This window comes from Aythya ferina (genome assembly GCF_964211825.1).
Source record: "Aythya ferina genome assembly, chromosome: 1".
In the NCBI taxonomy this organism is placed as follows: Eukaryota; Metazoa; Chordata; class Aves; order Anseriformes; family Anatidae; genus Aythya; species Aythya ferina.
In genome coordinates, this window is record NC_140296.1 from 135,999,885 (window position 1) to 136,024,400 (window position 24,516).

A 24,516-nucleotide genomic window follows, 5' to 3' on the forward strand; every position below is an offset into this window, starting at 1 on the left:
CTGAGATCAAAAAACCAACACAGTGCCTCTGCAAAAACAGGTTGCTGGCATCCAGAATTGGAGGCACACAAGTTCAGAGAATTTTTCAAAGATCTGGGTTGACACCCTTGTCTGAGGTGGCCACTGAATTGAATGCAGGGTTCAGTCTTAGCAGCTCTTGGCAGGACCCAATCCATCTTCTAGCTCTAAAAAAAATCCAGCCAAGCCCCTCTCAAAATTTTGGAGGCTGCCTGTTGACCTCTGTTCTCTCTCTCTCTCTTTCTCTCTCTCTCTCTTTCTCTCTCTCTCTCTTTCTCTCTCTCTCTCTCTTTTTTTTTTTTTTTTTTAATCATCTGTTTTGAGGCATTTCTCCAAGTGCCTAGAAGCAAAGAATGGTTGAGTTTGAAAGTGAGGTCATTTGGTCCAAGCCCCTACTAAAGTAAGGCCACCTAAAGCAGGACCATGTCCAGACCAATTTTTAAGATCTCCAAGGATGGAGACTCCACCTCTCTGGGCAATCTAGAAGTACTAGAACTGCTCGACATTCCCTGTGGGCCATCTCTGTGTGCACACAAATACATGATTACAAAAGCAGTCATTCCTGAGGAGAGGTTTTACCAAGAGCAGATTGCCCCAGAGCTTAACAAGGAGCCCCATTTTGACTATGGGCTTTCTCCATGCCATGAGGTTGGTGCTGATTGTGCTTGTTGATGCCTGTGCACTTTTGGACCACTAACCTGGGGTGCCCATGATCAGTGCTTACCAAGCCTCCATCAGAAAGCTGCAGGAAATAGAGGTGAATTTAGACAACATGCCACCAGTCTGTGGCAATAAATAAATAAATAAATAAATAAATAGATTTAGTAACACTTCCTGATTTTATTGGAACAAGGTGGACTCCAGAAAGTTCTGCACTGACTGTTTGCAGCACTTCCCTGTGGGGTTTTGTTTGGCGTGTTCGGATGGAGGTGGCTGTGCTTGGCTTGGGGAAGGAAAATTCATTGCCAGAGTTTGGAAAGGGCAATGTCATGCCCATGTAGTTAGCCTAACAACAACTGGGCTCCCTCCAACAGTGGCAGGATTGCTGGGTGGTTGCTTTCATGTGCTTTTTGTTTCATGTTCATCACCCTGGCATCTGAACAGTTTGCATCTTTGGTTTAGAGAAGGTTTAACCACAGCAGCTCCTTCCTCACACGGAGGAGGAAGGGCAAGCGGCTGAGCACTTTACAGAGGGTGGGGTACAGAAACGAAGCCTGGCAGATTTCATCTCATCTGGTTTTACACTATGATGTTCATCAAACGCAGCTCGATAAGCAGGCAAGCCTGCTGCAGCCCTCGGGAATGCGGTGCAGGGTCAGTGCCGGCGCCACACCAGGACGGCAGCACCCAAGGGCCTGCAGGTGTTTTTGCAGCCGCTCAGCACCTTTGCACCCTTTGCTTGTGCTGCAGTGTTACAACCATGCTTTGCTTTGCAGGTCATACCGTAGACAGAAGACCAGGAGAGGGTGTTAAGAGAGGAAATGGAATTATTTCTCAAAAGCAGCTTAACCCAGGTGGTTACAGGTACTCTGTCAATCTGTTCTGGGCAAGGACTGTATATGCTGTGAGTTTTTTCACTGATGTCAGTCTGTGTTTCAAATCAGCTTTGACACAGCCTCAGTGACTAAGGCTTTGAAGTCTGAACTAAATATGCTACAGAGATCATTATTCACAACCGCTCAGACGGAGAGGGAATATTTTTCATTTGAAAGGTTCTGCCAGACCTGTCCTGTGCTTTGTTTGCTTTCAGAGGCATCGTGGTCATTCTTTAGGAGGAAGGAGTGTTACTGGATGGAGGAAAGAAAGGGCGTTAACAGGCCGGCAGGGAACAACCTTCCAAAACCAATGGACAAAAACTCACCAGTTAAAGAAGCACATCTGGAAACTGTTGCATCAACAAGTGTGTGCCCCACACAGGGAACATTTATGCAGAACCTTCTGCAGGGAGCCACCTTAGGTCCAGCTCTGTGACAACCTGCTCCGTACCTATTTCACTGGGAGTTAAGCTGCAGTGCTTTGTAGGTCCATGGAGTGACTTGCATTTGCAAGGTGCAGCCAACGTTTGTGTACTCGGAGAGCACAAATCCAAGTCAGACCCCAGGGAGAGCAGTAATCACCTAGGACTTTATAATACAGGGATTGGCAGGAATGGAGCTGCATACAGACATCTCCAGAACAGCTTTGAAGATAAGTAATTTTTACATCGGTGTTGTGAGAAAGGTTTTTGGCTAAAGTTCTGTGTAATAGTCATTTTAAATGCCCCAGGGCCCAACCTGCTCCCATTTAAGTCCCTGGAAAGACTCCAAGACAACAAGCTGAGACCCTTGCTCTCTGAGCCTACTCTTCCTTTAGTGCCTTTGCTGTGCTAGTTTGTCCCACACTTATTGCTGCAAATATTTTTTCCCCTTTCTGAACATTTCTGTTGCTGTGTTCAAATAAACCTTTGTCTGGCACACTGCCATTCCTTAAAATACCAGTGTTTGTTTCCTGAACCCAGACACTTTGCCTGCACTGGATTTGTCTCTCTTTAGGATCTTCTCAAGATTTTTAACATCTCTTGTGGCCCTTCTTTCCCAAGCTGCTATTTGGTATCATTTCAAATACATCTTTCTTTCATAGTGGCTTTTACTTGCCTGCCAGCTTGCAAACATTTCTGTTATGCACCATACTTCCTCTTGGTGCTCTCTTCTCTTCTCCTTCACTGTCACTTTTTCTTCTCTATTTTTCCTTCACCTCTGCCTCTTAAGTTCATTTCTGCCTTGGAATTTCTTCATGCTTCTCACTCCCTCATCTCACCTCCTGGTTTCGCTTTCCTATTCACATCACCCCAATCTCCTCTTTCTCAGCTTCCCTCAGTTCCTCTCCGCTTTGCCATCTTCATATCAGCACCAACCTTTCTTTCTCTGTTATGCAGATAATTTCCCAACACTTTATGTCTCTAGACATACTAACAGAGAATAAGGGGAAGGGGACTCAGGGGGATATTTCTAGTACTTAAGTTAGATATGTAAGCTCCTGATGCAGTCAATGGAAAAGTGTAGAAGAACTTGGGATGTTTATTAGCTGTTGTCTGTCCTTATTGCCTCTGTAGGGAGCCTAACTCAGTCACCTAATTTAGTAGCATGAAATTAATGAAGCCACATTAATATCCTCTGCATGATCTCACTTCTGTTTAGGCCCATGCAAAGGAGAGAGGGAAGGACGAGGTATCAGGAACACGAGCAAGCTCTGAGCCAGTGACCAGGCAGCCCCAGCTGCTGGTGTACCTGATAGGCTGAGGGATGTGGTGGCTCTTTAGAGATTCAAAGGAGAGAAAAATGTCTTTGCACATGCTTGCCAGGAGTGTCTCCCACCCAAGGAGGGTCACTTGGCTGTGAGAGCTGGGCCACGTCTGGAAAAGTTCAGTGTGCGATGCATCTGTTAGATAAGGCAGTTAGTTATGCCAGCCAACTCCTGAAAGACCCAGAAAGTAAAAGTGAGGAGGAGTCATCCAGCAGAAAGAAGAAGAGGGACAACTGGTGTGGTGGGCAGAGCAACAAGACAAAATAGGGAGGTTCTAGGACTGAGGCTTGAGAGGGTCACTGCTGCAGGCACCCAGGTTACAGCAAGAGATGCCACAGCAGTGAATGGTGTCAATACCAATGGCCCAAGTCTAGGTTTTCATTGTGTTGTCTCACAGACAAGGAGATGCTCTATTTCAGAGACAATGACAGAAGAAGCCCCAAGAATGGAAAACAGCTTGGATGCCAGCGTCCAGTGAGAGAGCTGAACCAAAGACGAACAGCTTGCTACTTTAATTTCCACCATGAGAACCTCCTCAGACCATCTGTGCACCTGGGTATACCTCTAATATTTCCTCTGCTTTATTTCCTATGTCCCACCAGATCCTGGGCTACAGCTGCTCCTGAAATGGTTTGTGTTCACGGAGGACAGAGCTGAACAGCATAAGACACTGCATCTGCTTCAGGGCCAGAAAATATTGCTCTAGACAGGATACTGCTCGGGAACCTATTCTCTAGGTTCCCATATTTTTCACGTTGTTTGTCTTGAAAAGCCCACTGAAACCACCAAGGATTTGGGTGAGTGAAAAAGAATATTAATCTGGGACAATAACAAGGCTTGAGGACAAAGGGGTAGGGAGCTCAAAAGCTATACCCCCTTTCAGAGTTTATGCCTTTATTCTCATTGTAATTTCTTTAGATGATTTCCATAACTGTTAGATAATATTCACTTGCCAAGCCCAATATATATATATATAAAAAATATAATATATATATAAAATATATATATATATATATATTATTTTTTTTGAACTGGCCAAAACCACCCCCTATGCTTCACTGAAAACCACTTGCAGTTCTTGTCATCTCACCCATGCAGAAGAGTTTCCTCAGGAAATGGTAGGTTTTTTTTTTTGTTTGTTTGGTTTTTTTGAATGAATGAATAAGAACCCCCCCAAATCCAGATTTCCCCCAAGATCTGACAATACAGAGAACAAGAAGGGTGCTGGGAGGGCTATGAATGTTTCACTAATGAATAAGCATTGGAATTTTCCAAATTAATTAAGAGCCAAGAGATGCAAGAAGACAAAGATCATGGAAAATATGGACATTTCAAAAGACAACCAGTATTTCCTCTGAGAATAAATAAATAAATAAATATATTAAAAAAAAAAAAAAAAAAAAAAAACAGGATTCTTAAAGGTTTCGTAAAGTAAGTGTTTTTCTTCCCCACCTACTATCTTTCCTCCCTTTCAGCAATGGCATACAAGCACCTTTCTTTGTCAAAGGTACAAAGCATTTTGCAGAGGATGATGCAGCTGAAGTGACTCCAGAATAAAACAACAAAACACATTCTGCACAAGGTCTTGCAGAGGTGGGCACCTAGCAAGAGATTGGAGGAAAAACTGCTCTGAATGCACGGAGAGAGGGAGACCTCACCCTTTATGAGGCTTTCTCAATCTAGCAGCAAAGCTGCTCTTTGACTTCCAGCCCTGTGAATTTCCACTCCAGCCTCACTGTTTATAACCAGTACACAAAGCCCTTATCTTCCAAGCACAGCTTTAGATTATAGAGAGGGCACACTGTCAAGAGAACCTGTCAAGGCTAATGAGCACAGGGTTAAACCAGACCTGCAGCAATGGGACACCACTCAAGGAGCTGCTCAGCAGTGGGGCTGAGTTTCCAGCACATACATACATTTATATCTGTTTTCCCCTCTCTCTCATTAGTTCATCTTGCTCTGAAACTATGATTTGACTGCCTGATCTCAGAATATCTAGGCAGCAAGGAAAGTCCTCTGAGCCCACAGGAATGCTTTGCTTGCTGTAGCTCCATCAGCCAGGAGAGCCCAATGGGACAGGGAAGCACTGGTTCATGTTTTTAAAAACATGGTGGCTGTGAACATTTTTGGTTAGTGTGTATCTTTGTGTTGCCCCTTTGTTTGGACACCAGTACTTTTAAGCATTCCGGTTAAATAACGATGGAAATTCATGCAAATGGTACACATACCCATGATGGCACTTATAAAAGCCACATACCTCCATGGAGAATACTGAGTTTCCTCCCAAGGCAGTGAAGAAGGAGCACCCCACTCAAGTGACACCTACAAATTCAAGAGGATGACCTTCTGCTCTGTTTTGTTGTTGTTGCTGTTTGTTTGTTTTGTTTGTTTTGTTTTGTTTTTGACATTATGCAGGCAGGAAGCTAAAATTTCCATCAAAATATTTACTTATTCCAAGAAAAAAACTCCCATTCCCTCCGTGCTTTAAGGCTATGACTCCAGAGCATGAATTAGGAAAGGTAAAGTTGGTGGAATGGAAAAAGAACAACCTGGGAATAAATTAGTCTATCATCACTATAAATGGAAGGCAGCTTGAAACTGTTGAATGTGGAAATCACAAACATCCTGGTACATATTTTTCCATTCATATCATACATTCAGATAAATTGAAAGTGATCTTTTGTATCATACTTCCCCCGCCTATCCAGTGCAGTCATTTCCTCTAATAAACTTCCTAGTGCTTTGTGTGGTCAAGTGTTAGTTGTCCCCAAGGGATGAAGTTTCCACCACTTCCTTGCAAGGCATTGCACATCTCTCCATCAAGGAGATCTTTGATATTCAGTTAAATGTTCCCTTTCTCAGTGCACTACCATTACTCCTTATTATCCCCCTGCATACAGTCTTAAGTAAATCCTATTAAGCATTTACGTTTTTCTAACACTGGCGACAGTTACCAGATTCCCTTCTTTTCATCATTTGACTACTTTATGCAGAAAAATTATGGGCTAACTTATTCACAAACAACCTCCCCCTTTTAGGGGGTTGCTTTCTTGAATCTACTCCTGTACACCTCTGTCTGCCTAAAACTCAGGGCTCAGGGCAATCTGCCACACTCTCTGCCTTCCCACATATAAGAGGGTGCCTTCCCATGTGTTGCCCACTTCTGCAGCTTCAGAAATATCACTTCCAATCATCTAACCATTATCACGCCTAGATCTCTTAAATGCTATTTATTCCTGTTGCATATTTGAGTTTCATGTTGTTTTTCTCCAGTTTGCATTTTTCCAAGTTGGAACTTGTATTGTTGTTTTCCACCCATTCTTTAATCTCTCTTTACTTCGTATCACTATCCGGTCTGTAAGGGTGTTCACCTTTCCCAGTGTAGCATTGTTGTGTCTTTTACTTTCTGTAAAATAAATAAATGAATAATCTTAAATTAAACAGTACGCATACACAAACCACACAGGCATCAGAACACCCAAACACTTGCAATAACCACACTCAATACACAGGATCTAGCTACAGTCTTCCTCTACCTCTCTGCTTGCTTACAAAACACAAAGGGCCCACAAACTGTGGGCATCCTGACTGCATCCTGAATGAATGCATCCTGACTGCAAGTGACAGCAGTCAACATCTACTGATTTCATTAAAGTGCTGCTTATTCTGTTTTGCATGGGCAAATCACTGCCATCCCCACCAAAGCTGCCGTTACAACAGCATAAGGATGCTCAAATTGATGGAGCTCATTTCCATAAATTTACAATACAAAGTTATGGAATAAAAAATGGGTGTTGCCTTCAGAACATGTCAAGCCAGCTTGAATTCATCTCCAAACCCTGTGTGATGTGACTACTCACTTCCCATGCCAGGCTGTTGCCACAGCCCGGTCTCGGTGTCAGTGCTGCAGGCTGGCCTTGACTGCGTGGCTGAGATGACCAGCTGGAGCTACTCTGAATGGGGACAGTGTGAATCTGACACTTGATGGCAGGAGCTGATCTCAGCCTGACAACCATCTATATGTTACTTTATTTCATGCAAACAAGTGGTACATTTAAGGTGAGATTATGCACAGGCACAGAGTAAGGCACATGCTTTGTATGACTATTGTGCCATTTTCAAATGCCCACATATACTCAAACTGGCTTTACACTCACTTGCTTCTTGTGTGAGGCTCTCCTGGCCACCACCAGCAGCAAGTTCAGAAATGTTACCACTTTTGGTTTGATTTCCCCCAAGGAAATATGCATCACATGGCAACGATGCCACTCCACTGGTAAGTCATCCTTGCTGACTGTGGAGCATCCACACACTCCCAAGAGACTCAGTTTGTTGTGCTGGAGGTGGTGGAACTGTAAGAAGGAAACTCAGTTCCTTCTTTCCTATCTTTTCCTTTTCTTTTTCTATTTGCTATTTGTTTGTCCTCACAAAACCTTTAAAATGGTGCAGATACACATTAGTGGAAGGCCTCCAGCACTGGCATAAGGCATAAAAACCAAACAGCAATGCTATCAAACAGTCTGGAGCTAGATGAGGAGAAATATGTTGTCCAGCAGGAATCCCCAGAAGAAGTCAATGCGGAAGCAAACCACATGCAGACACCCAGCCTGGGATGTGGCCAGGACAGTATCCTCAGACCCATGCCTCTTTCCTTTCCTTTCCTTTCCTTTCCTTTCCTTTCCTTTCCTTTCCTTTCCTTTCCTTTCCTTTCCTTTCCTTTCCTTTCCTTTCCTTTCCTTTCCTTTCCTTTCCTTTCCTTTCCTTTCCTTTCCTTTCCTTTCCTTTCCTTTCCTTTCCTTTCCTTTCCTTTCCTTTCCTCTCCTCTCCTCTCCTCTCCTCTCCTCTCCTCTCCTCTCCTCTCCTCTCCTCTCCTCTCCTCTCCTCTCCTCTCCTCTCCTCTCCTCTCCTCTCCTCTCCTCTCCTCTCCTCTCCTCTCCTCTCCTCTCCTCTCCTCTCCTCTCCTCTCCTCTCCTCTCCTCTCCTCTCCTCTCCTCTCCTCTCCTCTCCTCTCCTCTCCTCTCCTCTCCTCTCCTCTCCTCTCCTCTCCTCTCCTCTCCTCTCCTCTCCTCTCCTCTCCTCTCCTCTCCTCTCCTCTCCTCTCCTCTCCTCTCCTCTCCTCTCCTCTCCTCTCCTCTCCTCTCCTCTCCTCTCCTCTCCTCTCCTCTCCTCTCCTCTCCTCTCCTCTCCTCTCCTCTCCTCTCCTCTCCTCTCCTCTCCTCTCCTCTCCTCTCCTCTCCTCTCCTCTCCTCTCCTCTCCTCTCCTCTCCTCTTTTTTCTTTCCTCCCTTCCCTTCCCTTCCCTTCCCTTCCCTTCCCTTCCCTTCCCTTCCCTTCCCTTCCCTTCCCTTCCCTTCCCTTCCCTTCCCTTCCCTTCCCTTCCCTTCCCTTCCCTTCCCTTCCCTTCCCTTCCCTTCCCTTCCCTTCCCTTCCCTTCCCTTCCCTTCCCTTCCCTTCCCTTCCCTTCCCTTCCCTTCCCTTCCCTTCCCTTCCCTTCTTTTTTTTTTCTTTTTTTTTTTTTTTCAATAAAATTATCGGGGAATGCTTTCTTACCACTTGTGGGCAACAGCAGTTTGTGCCCAGGTAGAGGGCATAACACCACCTTCTGTTTAATGGGATTGCTGCCTGAAATGGCTTTGGCCACGTGTCCTTGGAGGCCTCCTGTCCACACTCTGATCCAGCCCAACACAGCTTATCTCCTGACAGGATCACAGCACAGGGACACACATGCATGCAGGCAAATAATCACACCAGAGACTGCGACATGACAGTGCAGAGACCTAACCTAACCACCAAGCCTGCTGTGGGCACAGCTCTTTGTAGTATTGCAGCTCCCAGAATTAATGAATTTAGCAGTGCAATGTGACGGGCACGTAAGCGGGATAATTCACACCCATCTCACATCCGCAATGAGATGGATCAAAGCAACATGCTGTGCCGAGGTGCCCATGCCCATCTGCTGGCCTACCTGCCACAGGCAGCACGGGGACTGGTGGCACTGCAAAGCGGAGGGACCGAGAGTGAACCGGAAGACCCAGGCTACAGCGAAAGGGAAGACAGCGAATTAGCGATGCAGCGCTGATCTTCCCTAGCTGCCTTTGCTGCTGATTTATAGAGCAAGTGCAACTCATTTATCCAAGCTACCTTCATTTTATTGTTATTAATTGTTACGAGTTTTTTTGGCAGGGACAGAGAAGCTTGTCTGATTAAAAATAGCTTTGGGGACGGCAGCTGGCAGAGTCGCAGTGAGAGAAGAATCCAGCTCCAGATCTTTTTTCAAAGAACGTGTTCTTAGCAAGTAATTGGGTGCAATCAAGTGCAGAGATAAATAGCAGCACTTCCCAAGGTGTAGCTTGAGGCACTAATCATGCCAGATGCTGTTGGCTGGCAAACATTCAGAGAGGCCAAAGGTCTGCTCAAGTCTCTACAGACTTTCTGGCAGGACCAGTGCCCAACTGCTTTGCAAGGCTGGAGAGAAGAGATTTTTATACACAGGATGGTCTTTCTGGTGTGCAAAATACATCATAATGCTATCAAAGACATGCAGCATTAAGGGCTAAGAATCCGGATCCTTAAATGCACGTGCATCTTTGCTCTTTGTGGCTGATGCACATGTGTTCCTACAGGGCCTCATCTGTACTCTCCAAGCAGTTCCCATAGCTTTCTCATTTTACATTCTGCATTCAAGCAAGTTTCTGTTACTGAAAAGGAAAATTAGCAGCAGGCTGAAGAAGCGACAATCTAACTGAACAACAAGTATGCTGACAGCTGGAAAGACACTTCACCCTTTTCCTCCTTTTTAATGATGCCCACTGATCATTTTACTGCAGATCCTTGCTCTCCATTTCAGATTCATGTCAGTACACATCAGACTTACATATGAACACAAATCTGAGCTTGTCTCTAGGTCACAGATATTTTGATTTCCTCTGCCCAATCTACTCGTGATTTTGCAAGGATGGCTCTCAAGCAGATTAAGGAAGCTGGTGCTTAAACTACAGGAGGGCTTCACTAGTAGGTTTTGGCTAATGGGGTCCAAGATCATCGCTGTGGGTGTGACCAAGCCAGCTTTATGGCATCCAAGTGCTCACCCCATCTTCCAGCTTCAATTCCAGCCAAGCCAGAGAGCAGTAGGACTTCTGGAGAGCTGCCCTCATCCGTAGCCTTTGAACTTCTCATGGAGGTTTCTGCTGCCTCCACCATCCACAGCCTTTCTGAAGCTTCCTGTGGCTCGAGGACACAAGAAAACTGTGTTATGCAGCTCCACAGATCAGGAGGGCTGGCCTACCTTTAATATGCTGCTTTCCAGTGGATTTCTGTACTCACTTTCAGGGAAGTTTTAGCAGTCTGCAAAGCTCTTTGGAAACATCCTGCGCTGTCCTGTTAGGTGAGAAGAGCCCCTGGAACAGTTAAAAAAAATGCATTTGTCCATATCCTATTTGCAGCAGGAAAGTGCCTCACTGCTTTGCTCTTCTTTTTTTTTTTCTCTCTCTCTTTTTTTTTTTTTTTTTTTTTATTGGTTCTTCCCCTCAGTACATACAATGAAAACATCTGAAATTGTTAGGATATGCATAGGCAGACTTGGCAGCCTCTTCGGATCTGGTTGGATTGGGACATATAATATAATTTAATTCTGGGTCTTGCTTGCTCTCTTCCTGAGTATATTCCTTGTCAGCAGAGTAAGGCTGAACAGGTCAGACAGCAAGCATCGTCGCTGTGGTTAGCCTGCGCTGACAGTGGGCAGGTGCTCGTTGCTGTAAACCAATGCAGTTACACTGAAATCAATAAACCACAATTCATACCGGCGCTGAAGTTCTGGCCCTTTATTCTGATGAAAATTTTTTTGTTGATTTCTTTTTTTTCCCTTCATCTCTTGAGCGTGTTTGCTGGCAGCAGCCCCCACCCAAGGCCGCACACCGCACCCCGTGCCAAGGACCAGCTGAGCCCGATGCAGAGCAGCGAGTGCCACCTGCTGAAAGCCCCATCTCCCCTGCCCACTGCTGCTGGCCTGTGCTGCACTTCCCAAGAAGAAAAGCAGGAAAGAAGACTGCAGTTGGTTAGAACTCCATCACCCCTGTTTTAACAGTCAAAACCTCCTGGCTGGGTTGGCGGGGGGGGAAGGGGATTTGTTTTCCAGGTTTTCAGTCTGCTTGAAAAACATTTCCTTTTAAAAGGAATGATGTGCCTTTAAGGGGAAGGTAGCAGGCAATGATCCATCTTCACCACATACAGACTTGCCTTGTTCTTCCATTTCTGGCTGAGTGATAAAACGTTAAATGTCATTTCCTGTATCAGTGGTTAACCACTAGATGCTGGATCAGAGATTTACCAGAAGTGCAATATTCAAAAGTGGACTTGCTGCTTTCAATAACACTTTCTTGCACCCTGTGGGAACCACTTAACCTTTGGGGGGGGAAAAAAAAAAAAAAAAAAAAAAAAAAAAAGAATCCCTGGATTTGGGTAGGGCACTAAGTCTTGTGCCAAGGGCTTGCACCTTGTACAGGAAGTCATAAGGATAAATCCTTCCCTGGCCCCAGACTGCCACAGCACTGAGCCTTGCCAGAAAGCAAAGCTGCTACATGAACTGCTTATTAGCCCGCAGTTCTATCAACATGTGGAGATCAGGCACTGGAGGATGTGGCTGTTTCACACCCGTTCTCCTATACTAAATATTTAGAAAACAGACTGGCACCAGAATCCAAAATGCGTATTCCCTATCAGCCCCTTACTTTCCACTTATTTTACACTGCAGAGGTGAGCAGTTTATCTGCCCAAGCTGTATTCCTTTTATTATCATCACTACAGTCATTTATGGGGCTGGGGGGATTAAAAATCATTTTGGCAAGAGTAGCTGGCAGAGTAAGAAGCAGATAAGTAAATTTCAGTTAGGGCTACATTTCCAAAAGATGAATTTTGAACATGTGGTTGTGCAATTGCCGGTGCAAACAGAGCGTTATTTTCCTAATTACATAATATTTGTAAAGCACTCAGAAAACCAAATGGCTAAGCACACATCGAGAAATACTAGTTATAGAAGTTTGTGGCTAGTGGTGATGAGCGTCTAGAAATAACAAGTGGGTACTTCAGACATACACCTAATGTCTGAACCATCTATGCAGGGCTCCCTGTTGCAGCAACACCCACTGCTTCACCCTCCAGCCCCTGTACACTGTCAGCATGCCTGCTCTCAGAGAGCTCCAGCAGCTCAGCTCATTTGGAGAACGCCTGTTTTTAGGGTGAGGAATGGCTCTGCCTTTGCTGTGTGCATGTGCCTTGCACAACAGAGCCCTTGTCCCTGAAGGCAGCATTGCAGGTCAAATAACAAATACTAATAAGTGCAGAGTTGAGATACCTCACTCCTTTCTTCCTCAGCCAACAGGAAACCCCCACATCTCTCTTGTCATTGCTATTTATTCAGTTGAACTGCAGCAGCACCCAGCTGACTAGTCATGAACCAGAACTCAGCTGTGCTAGGTGCTATACAAAACACCTCACAGCCTCCCTCTGAGAGCTGATGCTCTTAGGAGTGAAAGGGGAGTGCTCCCAGCAACCCCATCCAGGCACACCATGCCCACTCGCCTCCTGGCCTCAGTTTAGCTCCTGAAGCTCCCAGCACGGTACCAGGAGCTCAGACCCTGAGCTTCCCAGGTGGACAAAGACAAAGAGCAGTATTGACATGGCATGTCTTACATGGGTCTTCAGCAGCATCCACTGGCAAATGAACAGAAATAAATGGAGCAGGGCTGGTTCCAGGGGAGAGCCTTTCTGGGCTGCTCAGGGGTTTCCTGAGATGGTGGAAGATCCAAGAAGATTCCCCCAAAAGGCGATGTGTTGTGTTTTTTTGGTTTTTTTTTTTTTTTTTTTTTTCTTTTACTCCAGAAGTCACAGGAAATCTCCAGATTACTCATCCCTTCCCAGGAACCCTGGCTGGAAAAAAATCAAGGGGCCTCACTATTTTCCTACAAACACACACACACACATGCACACACACAAAGGAGCCCTGCAAAGACCTTAACACCAGCTGTGCTTGCCCTTGCCAGAACTTCCTGAATCCACCCCCGTTTACCCTAGCTTGCCAAGCAATGCAAATATTTGAGAGGCCACCTCGTTTCCGCAGCGTCTGATGTAAAAATCCGCATCAAATCCAAGCAGTAAAGGCTGTGACTCACAGCTACTCCGCAGCCAGAAGTCCTGTCAGGCAGGCCAAGCTTTTATATAGCAGGAGGTCACTGGAACACACTCTGGCTCACCTCTCTCATCGATCAAAAGAGTGCAACCACTTAGACATATCTCCTGCTTGCCTTCCCTTTTTAAAGTCAAATGCTGAGGAGCTGCTTCCGAGTAGGCAGAGAACAGGATGACACAGATACAATATTGCTGGGAAATAAAATTATGTTTTGTCTTAGCAACTGCTGAAACTTACAGCACTGATGAGTTCTGCCATGTAACCCGGAGGCTGTGGTCAAGAGAAACTTGAGTCAGAAGGCTTGATTTCAGTTCCTGCCTCTGCTACTGCCCTGCTGTTTGATCTTGGGTTAGTCACTTCGCCCCTGGAAATAAGGTCCTTCTCTGATGAATACTGCTTGGGAACAGTCCGGAGATTAACAAGAGAGTAGAAAAGTTTGTTGGCATTTGCAGCTGGGTCCCAGGTCAAGGAGAAAGTAACAGCATATTGCTGCAAGGTCTACACAAAAGATGGGCAGTGAGGAAGAGTGAGGTAGAAATGGATGCTCTAGTAGATGTAGTAGACATCAAGGTGCCAAAAAAAGGACTAACAAAATAGGGACTTGCCCCTGTTCCACACACACACACACACACACACACACACTGGGAATGTAGAGCTTCTGGGCTTCCAGCAGGCTGAACAAGCAAGACATGCCTCATCACAGAGTCCCCCAGGATGTGACCTGCATTTCATGCTTCAAGGGTCAAATCTTTTACCACATCAGCAATCCCACACATTCAGGAACCATGAATCAGGGCTTCAGAAGTTGTAAGTCTGACTTCAACTTTCCAAAGTTTCCAAAGCATGCCTTTGTACACTCTTTTCTTTCTAGATGAGCACCCAGATTATTTTCAATATCCAATTGACTCCAGAAGTTGTAACTGGTGATCTGTTTGTAAGGGTACAGAATGGGGCAGAGTATGGCCTCCTTCAGTCTTAGTGTTGCAAAAACCTTTTCTGCCAATTTGCAGTTCTGCAGCGGACCACATCTACTGCATAAAGGAAATAACTGCTGCCTGACTGAAGACTCAGAAATAACATAATCAATTGAGATTTTTTTTTTCTTTTAGGTCTTGTTTATACCTCAGAGTTGTACTGGTTTAAAATAGGTTTACTTGGCTGCTTCTAAAGCTATAACCTTAGCAAAATCCTGAGCAAAAGCAGTGAAAATCTGACAACATCATAGAATCACAGAATGGTTGGGGTTGGAAGGGACCTTAAAGCTCATCCAGTTCCAACTCCCTGCCATGGGCAGGGACACCTCCCACCAGACCAGATTGCCCGAAGCCCCATCCAGCCTGGCCTTGAACACCTCCAGGGATGGGGCATCCACAGCTTCTCTGGGCAGCCTGTGCCAGTGCCTCACCACCCTCTGAGTGAAAGAATTTCACCCTAATAACTAATCTAAAGTAATCACGTCTTTTAGTTTAAAACCATTACCTCTTGTCCTATCATGACACTCCCTGAGGAAGAGTCCCTCCCCATCTTTCCTGTACATCCACTTTAAATACTGGAGAGCTGAACACATTACTCAGGTAGGCTTCACGGTCATTCATGAAGCCTTACCCTGGTGTTGATTGCTCCTGCAAAACCCCAAGCTAAGCCACAGTGGTTTTCCCTTTACCAAAAAGGAGCAGTAGTAAGCAGCCTGGTGCAGGTCTTCTCTTTAAATACAGGGCTACATTTACACATGCTGCTACAGCATGTAAACTTTAGGTGTGTACTGTTTGGATGGTCAAGGCCCCAACACCTGACAAAAATCTCAAGCCAAAACGTGGGTTTAACAAACTCATCTCCATGCTTGCAGGAAGTTTAAAGTACAGCAGTGGTCATTCCTGGAATGGAGATTAGTTTCCTGATCCATAGTTTCTGATGTAAATAGCTTTTAGCATTAAAGGATGACAGGTTTGTCTGTCTTGAAGTTAAACTACAGGACTGAAATGAGTGATATCTCTGTGAGTGAGATACAGCTGAGTTATCCTTGAGGCAAGCACATTAAGAAAATTTTGAACTTACTGAAGAAAGGTAAAAATAGAATTATGGGGGAAAAAGCAGAACTAGATATTTCTTAGGAAAAATGTCTTGCAGAAGAGACCCAAAATTAAGAGAGAGTTTCAGAGATTCAGAAATTAGTTTCAGAGACTCTGAGCATTTTCATTTCCCATGATATTCTCTATAAAGGGCAATGTCAGTGACAGTTCTTCTTTAATTGCAAGTTTTTCATCACCACTGCAAACCATGGTTTTCAGCTAGTCCATTCCTATCACTGTGCATGTAACGGCTCAACTAGTGGTTTTGTAGAGCACTGGAGGCTGTGACCTAAGCAGACAAAAATGTGCTGAAATGTAAACTAACATATTTGGTAGGGATGTAACACAAAAGAGTTACAGAGGTTATTACAGTTTTGCAGATATGGACACAACAGAGAAGCAGCTCCTTCCATGGCATTGCAAACCCTTAGGGCTTACACGTTATGAACTGGCTCCAAAAGCTAAGAGACAAAAATAATTCCCATAATATTTCTTTCTATATTTGCCTTCTGCAGTTTACATTTTCACGATTTTCTTTTTAAGCAAGGGTTATGAGTTTACATTAAAAACATAGTGGAAGTTTAATCATGTGGTTCCAGGAACAGGATCTTAATAAGGAAAAAAAACTACATTTTTCTCCATCTATGTAATTCATACCAGATAACCACCAATATTTAAAAGTAGTGCTCCTTCCAAGTAAAACCTGGGATAACCTCGAGACAGAAGCTCACTGCAGGAGCTGAGCAGGTTGTGATGAGAGAAAAAAAGGGGGAAAGGCAGTGTATTTGGCAAAACTGGCAGGTTTTTGGTGGAAGGGGCTTTGGGGGGTGACCTGTGTGGGAGGAGACCACGATCAGTCCTGGGTCAGTCATAGCTGCCTCCCATGGCTTTGAAACAGTTGGGAACAGCCCACAGCGAGCCAAAACTCCAACCAAAGGAGCACGTGGCACCTCCGCTCAAATGTATTTAAGAATGAACAGCAGCCACTAGTAGAGGAGTTAGGTGAGGAGGTGAGTTTGGAGACACATAAAGAGACAGATGGAAATATATGAAGAGACATGGAGGAAACATGGAGAAGATGTGTGAAGAGATATGTGAAATGGCACACTAGGAGAAATAGAGGGGAATGTGGAAGGAGATATTGTTGGGGACACAGCTGGAGATACACTCCTGGAAGACGACAACCCACACAGTAGAGGGAACAACACTGAGAGGCTGCAGCCCACAGAGGTTCCATGCTGGAGCAGCAGTACCAGGAAGCCCGGAGGAGCCCTCACTAAGAAGCAAAGACCAGAGGATAAAAACCTTTACAAATACAACCCCACCGTCCTATGCCACTGTCACCTCATTGAACAGATTGGGAGGGACTGAGGGCAATCTGCAGAGAAAGCAAGGGGAGTTCAGCCTAGGAAGGTATTTGTTGGAGGATGAGCCTGTGAAAGGGGCAGGAAAGGAGCTTATGTAAGTAAGTGTTCATTTAATTGCTTGTGTTTTCTTCCCTCCTCCACCCCAAAAGAAACTTTTGATCACTGACTTGGGTAAACCAGCAATAAATTAAATAGCAAAAAATTCCCAAGTCAAAACTCTTCTGCCTTCAACAGGAGGCTGCAAGGCAATCTTTCCTCTGCCTAAACCCACGTGTAACCCATCCTGCTGCTGAATGACAGTGGGGGGGTGGAGGTGTTTTGTTTTTTTTTTCTTTTTCTGCTCTTAAAAAAGTACAGATAGCACATAGTTTATCCACCTTGTAGCTTATTACAAGAGCTGCAAGAGTGCTTCATCTTGCTTCCTGTCTCATACTGGTGCACAGCACAATCTTCTAGTATGCCTTCCTAGGCCCAGCCCTCTAAATTTGGTGAAGCCATGCAGCTATTCCCTTATAAGGTTCATTTTGCAGCTACCCATTTCTTGCGATGTCTCCCTGCTTTCCAGCGGTTTTATTTTCCCCAAACTTTCCTTGCTTCGTTCCAGTGAATAGGGTAGAGTCTACCAAGTAGCTTTGTTTCTTTAAATTTGTCACTAATTCCCTCATAGACCTGAAATTATAAACAGCTGTCTACAAAAACACAACTGCTTCTAGAGTAACTGACGTTAAGGAGTTAAGGACGCACAGAGAGGGTTATGACTTCAGCCTGTGCATAGGGAGGGAGACAGGGGTGCAGAAAACAAAGATCCTGTTTCAGTGCAGATTATCCCAGCATGAGCAACAGAGGGACATATGGGATGCGCAGCCAATTCCTTATAATGAAAATGCCTCTCAGTTTATTCAGGGTGATCCAGAAAACAAAACAAAACAAAACACACAAACAAATAAAAAAACAACAACAGCAACAGAAAAGCAGGTCGTCCGTCCCCCCACGTCCTCCCCCCCTCCCCCCCCCTCCCCGAGTCCCCAGGTACCCAAGCACAGGCCAGAAAGAAAAGCTATGCAGAGCCACCTATGCAGATGCCCATAGAGCTTGCCAAGGAGCAGATGCCTTGGGCAGTAAATTAGCTTCCACAGTTTGGCCTCTGGGGCCATGTGACTGCTTCCAAAAAATGCAGAAATGGGGAGAGAGGTACACTGGTACTGAGCACTAGTCTGAGTAGTACCTGGCCAGTATCAGCCATTTTGAAATGCTATTGCATTAACCCATCTGATGCTCAGGAGTCAAGATTTTCCAGACTTACACAGAAGCACAAGAAAAGCATAAAGGTTATTTTGGTTAGCAAAATTAGCTCTAAATAAAACCCAAAGCTATTTCCCTGCAAACTTTCAGGAACATCTTGTGGAGAAATGCAATTGCTAAGTAAGAAACATGATTGGCCATTAGTGTGAATGCTTTCAAGGTTTAACTTCTGTATAACTTATGAAATTACTGTATTAATTTGGACTTGGACTTTTCCTACAAGTGCACTGATGATTCTTGCCAATTGATACTCAGTGTTTCCCATCTGCCAATATCCACATGTCCTCAGCATTCCTATTCATAAAACCAGTGCCCATTCTGGTACTTCTGTCTGCCAAAGGAGAGCTCTTTTCTATTTCAGGCAGCCACAACTGCCGTATGATAAACATGTGAAAAGAGAGAATCCCAACTTAAAAATGACAAACATTACCTGGGTTAAAAAGCAAAGTGTACTGGTCTACTTTCATACTCTTTATATTTTCACTCATGAGATAAAGCATTTAATCTGCAAAATTATTCCCTACATGTGAACCACTGGCTGTTAGATAAGTAACTTACAAACTATTTTTCTAAAACAGATGTGTGTGCATTTGTTTTGCATGCAGAAAAGACTGGCAGGCAGACAAACACATATGTCCCCATCCCCTCTTTTTTCATACACTCAGTAATTTTTGGAAATTTTAAATTTGTAATGGAAACAAAAGCCAACTGAATTCTGAAATGTGTTATTGTGGGAGTGTGCGCAGATTTCATTAAAGTATCTAACAAAACACAATTGTCTCATGATAAAGATGTCTGATAACATTTGCTTTCTGACTGTGACTTCAGTCTCAGATGAAACTCAGCACTGTATGCAGAAGTGCTGATTTTCGTATGTTTAGACAGGCCATACAGTGTGTTGTAAAGAGAAGAAACATCTGTTTTCATCTTATAATCCAGCAACAACAAAAAGAACAAAAGCAACATATTCACAAGAATCAACAGGGCACCTTTCCCCTTTCTCTCTTTAAGGTCCATCTGTATATTGCTGCAGGAAGGGGAGAGGGGAAAGGGAAGTGGAAAAGACTTCTCCATTTAATGGTGCAGCACTAGAAAAACAATCCAGGAATAGAATGGCCATATTTTAAAAGCTGACATGTTTGGTGGTTTTGGTTTGGGGTCTTTTCTTCTTCTTCTTTTCCTTTTTTCCTTTCTTTTTTTTTTCTTTTTCTTTTTTTTTTTTTTCTTTTTTTCTTAAAAAAAAAAAAAAAGTTAAAAGGGTTGCAAGCATATATTTCAAGGGGAAAAAAATAAAAATAAACTACTTTGTAAATGTCTTTTGCTATCACCACTATCAGCTCCTCAATTTCTAACTCAGACAATAAGCCCAGAAGTGTCTAGGTGTGGAAGATTATGTCTTGACAACTTTAATGCCAAGGGTCCTAGGGATATCCTTTGACACACAAGTTTTCAGTAGCAGTTTTAGCAGACGTGAACACTGTGTACCCTCCTTGCCCATGCTGTTTGTTCCTGTGCCCAGGCCAAGCCTTTTATTGTGCTGATTTCAAGTGTTTTGAGCAGGTAGTTGCTCCCACTGAGAACTAACATCGCCCCCTTCCTTTTTTTCCCCTGGATCTCACCTAGACCTGATCACTGATCTGCTTGTTGTGCATGAACAGCAGTACCAGCAAGTGAGGGGTGGGAGGCAAGGAGTGGGCTGCTCCTCTTGGTGGCAGCGACACCATCGGACTAAACTGAAATTAGAGCATAGGCAGACACTGAGAGAAACAACATTCATCACTCAGCTTGCGCTGCTAGACATGCCGCTTCAAGCGAACACTGATCAGATTCTATATGGTGGAGGAAACCGCATCACATAAACACTTCAGAGCAAGATCAAAATGTTTTGAAATGAGCTGACATAGGACACTTCACCAATACGGCATTACAGAAACCTCTGGTAAAAATGAGGGAAAGCCAGATGTGGAGGTGGGCTGAGAGGGATGTGCTTAAGCCTCTCTGGGACTCTTCTACGTGCTTCACCAAAACTAAGGTGCTTTATGTTCCAGCAACTGATAAAGTCTTCCAGCTTGGTTGAATCACCCCAGATTATTTATTTATTTACTTACTTACTTACTTACTTACTTACTTTGAGACAGCATGTATACCCCACCTTGCTTGAATCACCCCAGATTATTTTTGTTTGTTTGTTTGTTTGTTTTGAGACAGTATGTACACCCCTGAAGGTGGAATTTATCCTAGGAATTAAGCGGTGTGAGGCTTCAAACTAAATTCAGTTAACAAACCAGCAAAGCACAAGACCTGAGCAGACAGCAAGTAATAACAACCACAACCATAGTGTGCATGAGCAGGAGGAGAAGGCTGGAAAGATTGTGGTTAAACACACACACACAAAAAAAAACATGGTGAAATTTTCTTTCCAGTGAAGACAGAAAAATGAAATCACCTTCACTCCCCTTCCCAGTGGCAAACAGCATCAAAAGTAGAGTCTGTCCTCTGAAAATAGACCCCCACACACGGGTATTTTTTTTCAGATATACTCTTTTCCTCCACCAGTTTCGAACCAATGTGATCGCAGAGAGGGAAAAATCCTATTTCTTCGTATTTTCCTGGTGGGGTTAGGACTTTGGTGTTGTGACTGTGCATACATGCCACCACACACAACACCCGCCTCCTGCCGCTACCACCCACCAGCAGGCCAGCCCAGCCGCAAGTAACCAGTACCCCGCTTGTCACCCCAGCGCATGGAGGTCAGCGGGCCAGAGAGGCAGCGCAGAACCGCTGCCCCGGCTCCCTCATGGACAGCAGCAAACCCCAACCTGCCCTCTCCCCCCCGCAGCCCTGCGGCCCCAGGGCCCGGCGAAGGCCGCCGCGGCCCACCCCGCCGCCCGCCATGCCGCTAGACGCCGCCATGGCGCCACCTGGCTGTGGCGGTCCGGGGAAATGGAGGCCCCGCGAGCCCACGCCGCTGGGCCAGGCAGGGTGGCGGCAGCCCCGGCTCCTGGGGCCAGAGCGGGCTCCCTGCATCTTCTCTGCTCCTTTACATCCAAATAGGAAATAAGCCCCAGGGGTGTTGTCTTATACTCAGGTCGCACCAGCACAGCGCTCTGGCTTTGTGTTCTGGGAACTACCGTCTTCAGTTTACCGGTACATCACGGCACCTGCATTTCTCTCACAATGCTGTACATTTTGCCTCCCTCTCCATCACCCAAATGGAAAACGTGCTAATTTATTTCCTGGCCTAAGCTGGTACTTCTGTCATTCTCCTGTGACAGGTTCAGGCTTTGCCCCTAATTCAAGGTGGAGGCAATGTAACGTAAATTGTAAAGGCTTTTTGTGCATCTCTGTCACCCATTTCTCTCTTGCTTCATCCTAGCGACATCGCAAATCCCTTCACACTGCCCTACTTGTGTAATTTACCTGCCTCTGCTGCTGTGAGGTTACAAACCGTTTGGATACAGTCAGTAAATTCACCAAACTACTCAAGCTGATGCATGTAGTACAGCTCCACATCAGGCACAGAAGAATTTGCAGCATAATAATAAAGAATAACTTAGATGGTAGATTAAGCCAGCTCAAACAGGCACTGGGAACATACTGCAGTAACATATAATACATGCTAGTTTGCTGTGCTGTCATAGAAAATTGAACGAATCCTTGGGAGATGAAGTCCCAGCTTTTATTAAGTGCTTCTGATACTCAGCGAGCCATCAAAGAATCAGTGTCACCTTGGGAAATGGTGAGTGAAAGCACTTGAAAGTGATACTGGTATTTCTAAGAATTTTACCAACAACCTGACGTATTAAGCAAAGCCCTGTCAGATGAGGATATCCGGCTGCATAACATACAGCAGTGACAAAGGAAAGTCTAATCTTCCATGCCAAAGAGTCTTCCCTCAGAAACTGAGAAGCCTTCCCGCACCACTTGTCGTCTGACAGTTGCTGAATGGAAGCCAGCAAGGCGCATCTGCCTACCACAGGGAGCCAGGGTGGCAGTTCAGGAGATTTCACTCTGCAAGGCAGTGCTGAGCTAATACCCTGCTGTGTCTGAAAAGAAAAAGGATATGGGGGTGTGACTCCCTGGCTGCAAGTGCCATCTTTTAGTGATATCAAAGATTCTGATGATTTAAATTCTTAAATTCCCCTTTTTTGAACTTTGAAGATAGGCCTGATTAAATTCCAGCATAATTATTTCTGCCTCTCAGCTTTTCCTGCTTTTTAACAGTAGTAGTAATATTCTTACCTCCTATCTTAAAACATGCATAACATTTGCAGTAATAACTCTACTGTTATCTTCTGTTTCAGGTCACCCATTTCTCAGGAGAGACTCCACATAGCTTTACCTTGTAGAAAGGTTGGGATGTCAAACTTTCTCTGTTGAGACAATGGTGCAGTAATGAAACTGGAAATGAAAAAGTGCTATGATACAGCAATGGGATGCAAAAGCATTGCTGGTATTGCCACTTCTAGGTTATGTTCAAGAAGCCAGTACAAGACGGCTGGTATACAAGTATAAAGACTATCCTGCTCTTCCACTCTACCAGGCCAGGGACTTTTTGGCTTGCTGAGTTGTTTTTTGGTGTCAGAAGGGCAGCATACTCTAGAAAGTCAAAAATAATGGGCTAACCGTTCTACCATTTCGAATGACTTCCTTGTGATTTCCTTCACATCTATGACTGACTTCTTACTGTGTGCTTTATTATTATTATTTTTTTTTTTTACCAAAGCAATAGAGGGGGAATTTGTGAGTATGTTTGAGTAAACTGTGTTCACAACAGTGAAATATTGTCCATGTTATTATTCAGTCATGAATTTTGTTTTTCTAAAACATGATTTAAAATCCATACTGCCTAAGGATTGGTATGTCTTTGGATCCAGCCTTATCCAGCTATAGATAAACTTAATTCTAGTCTGTAAATCAAACATCAGGAGAAGAAAGACCAGATGAGTTTCTGCCCACAGTTCTGATGTGGCACCTAAATAAACACTCCAGGCTTGAGGATGATTAGGACACTTGCAACTCCTCTGTAAATAAGACAGGCGGTTGCTGCAGGTCTGGGATAACAAGCTGCAATGGCCTGGGAGGCAATTCAGCTTCTAAAGGTTGTGTCTCTGCAGAACACATTGTCCCATTTCTCCACAGTCCTCACAAGACCAGTGTCTAGCCCATCACACTGCAAGTCGTTATGAAAAATGAGCATTTACAAAGCAAAACTTCATATGAAGAAGAGAAAAACATTGGGTTGCTGTCCTGGGCTCTCTCCATGAATGAAATCACTTTTGAAGATATTCATACCAGAGAAAAGATAAGGAGATTTCAGGGTATGGGTATCTTACCGTCTTCTGGAGGAGTGATTGTTTCTTCATTTGTCTCTGTGACTCTCCCTTTTGGCTTTCTAAGACATATTAAAGAAAAGAGAAGTGCTCCAGTGCTCAATTGCTGCAATGGCTACTGAGTGTGTGTGTATGTTTAACCATAAGATAAGCTACAACAAGACTACAAGATTTAAACAAACAAAAATATTCCTGTAATAAATATAATTTGAAATCTGTAATATAGTCATTCATTAAGTAAGCCTTAAAAGTTGCAGATAGGAATCCAACATGATTTGAGCGTTACCTTAGATTTAAACAAGGGAAATAGCTGAAGCAAAGAAACCCCAGAAACATGTTGTTTTTCTAGTGGATACATTTGGTCAGTCAAAGGCTATTAGTGTCAAATGTTCCATCAGGTACAGGTTTATTCCTTGTGCTAAAGATCTGAGTATATATTATAATTGCTCACTTCTAACCTTGAAAACAGAGTTCAGAGAATCACAGAATGGTTTGAGTTGGAAGGAACCCTAAAGGACACCTAGTTCCATCCCCCCTGCACTGGAAGACAACTATAAGATCTCCTCAGGGCCTTCTGTTCTCTAGTCTAAATAACCCTAACTCCCTCAGCCTGTTTTTGTAGGAGAGGTGCTCCAGCCTTCTGATCATCCTCATAGCCCTCCTCTGGACCTGCTCGAACAGGTCCACATCTTTCCATCTTATGTTGACGCCTCCAGCTTAATACTGAATGTCCACGAGACATCAAGGAGTCACAAGGGTTAGGGAAGGAAACTGCTCCTCAAGAAAGGACAAATTAGGAGCTATGGGTGACCACAGCATAGGCAATGACCTCACCCCTGCACTCCTACCCCAAGCACAGTCTCACAGGATCTGAACAGTGTCCATTAGTAGCCCCCAGCCAGGTGACATGATGAACTAGCTCCAGGGTCCATCCAGGAAGCCTAGTGAGGAGACGGTGCCAGA